At 44.3% G+C, this 3282-nt stretch overlaps 1 non-coding gene across 1 annotated transcript; it reads right to left on the bottom strand.

Moving 5' to 3' along the window:
- Positions 1–425: 425 nt before the first annotated feature.
- On the bottom strand, positions 426–546 carry LOC132530127 (small nucleolar RNA ACA64). Its single transcript, XR_009543684.1, has one exon. It is a non-coding gene; the product is annotated as a small nucleolar RNA ACA64 (small nucleolar RNA).
- Between the last annotated feature and the right edge of the window lie 2736 nt (positions 547–3282).

The following is a 3282-nucleotide window of genomic DNA, read 5'->3' as shown; positions in this document are numbered from 1 at the left end:
ATTGGATCCTAAAGGGAGTTCTGAAACTGGGATTCATCTTCAGAGTTGGACCTTTATTCTTATTCATCAAACAATGAGTGGATTTGGGCTGCCCATGAGAAGGGGAGGTGACCTTGAGTGAGACTCCTCTCCTGTTGTGGGCGAATGCCAGTGAAGGACTCAACTGAGGACCTTCAAACATTAGCTGAGGCTCCTAGCATCCATTACAGTCTACCCCTTGAGTTTTTCAGATCCATTTTTTTTTTTCAGATCAACAGCTTTATTGAAAAACGAAAGCAGAGCCCCCCTTCCCCCCACCCCGATCATGGCGGCATCGGCCTCAGGCTCTGAGCATCCAGGCAACCTAAGGGTAGAAGACGAGATCAGGGATCAGGTACCAGAGTCCGGAACATGAGAGCGGCCGCAACCGGGCCCGGAGCGGTAGCACGTGTCGGGGCCTGGGTTTCACCTCCCCGCACAGCGGGCCGTGAGCTGAGACCCCGGTGGCTCTGGGCGCCGAGTCTCACCTGCGGCCACGGCCAAAGCTGCAGGTGATTTTCAACCAACGCCGAGATCCATTTGTTTTGCAGGATAAATTCTGGGAACAATTTCTCTAGAATTCTGATTGGTCTCTTTCTGGGGGAACACTTGCCTGAGAAAGGTTAGTGGGATGAATTACCAGCCCATCTCTGCAACTGATCTCAAGGCTGCAATAGATACTCTTCTTTCCTTCCTCTACTATCCTTTGCTACCCATTTCTCCCACTCTTGGCTACCATCTCTCTTGGTTTAGATTACTTGACCTGGTAATCCAGATGTCAGTCCCAAGGAGTCTAAATCCCTGGTCACTATATCCATGGCTATTGCACATATCCATTTATCAATAAAATTGGCAAGGGGAAAACACAAGACATTCCAGTGGATCACCTGAGTACTACACATATGCCTTCTTTGTTTAAGGGTAGCCTTATCACTTCCGATTGATCAGGGTGCATTGCTTCTAGCAATATGGCTACTCTTTTCCTTCTCTACTGGTTTCTTGGAATAAGGAGTCTGATGTGAGGTTTCATGAGAGTCTTGTTTGGTTTCCTGGTGAAAATATTTCCCTTCTGGGAGCTAGACCACTAAACTTATGAAGTCCAGAGTTTCAAGAGTGAGTAGCATGAATTCCCCAAGTGGCCCACTTCTACTGTAGTTCATTATTTCTAGATCCATGTATTCTATTTATTGAGGGCACAGCTCAATTTGAAGGTTGCTTTCCTAGGATATATGCTGCTTGTAAAGGATATTGTCCTATTCACGTATGGAATCATCTTCTAATTTTTGTCTCACTTGTGCTTTCAAAAACCTCTTCCTTTACTCCAACAAACCAATTGTTTCTGGATGGTATGGTATGTGCGTATGTGATAGGTCTACGGTCATATACCCACTGCCATCCCTCCTTTTCTGTAAAGTGAGTTTCTTAGTCTGGAGTAATGTTAGATGGAATTTTATGCCGATGGGTCAGACACTCTCTAAGCCTTAGCGTGGGAAGTAAGACAAACTCATGCTTGAAATCTGTGCCCATTATGGTCAAGATGGATAACTGCCCCTTCCAGAGCAGAAGGGTTAAATGTATTTAAGTTGACACTAAGTGGCTGTTTTGATCTCCCTGAGAAATGATGCCATATCTGGACCCAGCATTCGTCTCTTACCATCACTTTAAATCTCTGTGGCTGGCTGGTTGAACATTTGGCAGCAGGAGCAGTGACTAGATCAACCTTGACGAGTGAGTGTCCATGCTAAGCCCATGCATAGTCTTCATTTCACCATCTTAACTACTCCACTATTGCACCCGTTGTGTTGACAGTGGAGTGGCCATTGGCCAAGACTGGCTAACCTCAACTGATTGAATCATTTTGTCTTAATATTTATTGAGTTCTTCTTCTGGGGGACAAGTGCTGTCTTCCAAGCCTCTGACCAACTGGCCAATCCATTTTCCACTACCTGTATATAGATTCATATATATATATCTCTTGAAACACCTCTCTTTTTACACAATGTGGATCATCGGGTATCCCAACCACATCTGTGCTCACTGTGAGGATTTCCTCTCACAACTGTCTTTCAGGGCCACTTCTAAGTAAGGATTCAGTTTCAGCTGGTTCCACGCATACCAAGATGACCCATTTTCAGCCTGAGCCATATATACCAAGACCAATTTTTTCCTTCAGCATTCTCAGGTCATAAGGGAACCCAGATGAGGCCATAGGAGTAAGCTGAGGTGCAACAGTGGTAGCTGACATGGGCTACCTGCCTGTAATGGTCTTGTGCTATTGCCTCTGAACTTGCATGTGTCTGATCCCAAATGTACCACTTCCCTTGGATTTCTGGGCATACAGTCACTTGATATTCTTGTTATTTAGAAATGGCCTTATCCTTTTGGTTCTTGCTTTTAAGATTTGTTAGTGAGTGCAGGAAAAGAGTTCAACCTAGAGCTAATTACTGAGATAAAACTCTTCTGAGTACCCTACTCCATGCCCCATGCCTCATGAATTACGAGGTTTTCCAGTCTGGCTGCAGGGAACAAGGCCCCTTTCCTATGTCTGAGCCCCAGATATTGTTTCCTCTAGTCCTTTTGGGTGATTCTTTCCTGAGTCTTGTGTGATTTTTCTCACATCACGTGCTGCTCAGTACTCAGCTGAATGGTCTAAGGGAGCCTCTGCCTCCTCTCGGTACCCACTCTCTGATCTGTAGCACTCTGCCCTGCAAACTCTAGCTGCCTTGTTTTCCCCAGACTCTCTTGTTTCCTCAACTAAACAAGTCTGCTGAGCTCTGCTTCAGTTTCCCCTCTTTGAGCTTGTAAGCTCTCTGGACAGTAACCTGGAGCAATCACAGAGTTCAGCTCACTTTTTCATCCCCTCAGGGATCCCTGTCTTCCACTGCCTAATGTCTAGTATGTTGAAAACTATTGTTTCATGCATTTCTTCCATTTATTTAGTTGTTTTATGTGGAAGCATAAATCTGGCCTGTGTCCTTGTGTATTAAGGCCAGCTCAGACCTGGTATTCAATAATCCTATAATCATCTGGGTATTCCCTTTTCCCAGTATATGCGATTGGGCATAAGGATATGTCACAGCAAACATTTTGATTTCAATGTGAAACAAAAAACCAGTTCTGAGATATTTTATTTGTCCCTTATGTCTATAGCCTATGCACAGAAAATCCATGTTGTATATATGTTTATTATTTATCCCTAGAATTAGGTTACTCGTCATCTGCCCTCTGAAAGTATTTCATTTGTACATTTATTTGGACTCTAAT

This window comes from Lagenorhynchus albirostris, chromosome 11 (assembly GCF_949774975.1).
Source record: "Lagenorhynchus albirostris chromosome 11, mLagAlb1.1, whole genome shotgun sequence".
NCBI lineage: Eukaryota > Metazoa > Chordata > Mammalia > Artiodactyla > Delphinidae > Lagenorhynchus > Lagenorhynchus albirostris.
Note: the sequence above shows the minus strand (reverse complement) of the source record. Positions and strands in the feature narration are given on the sequence as shown.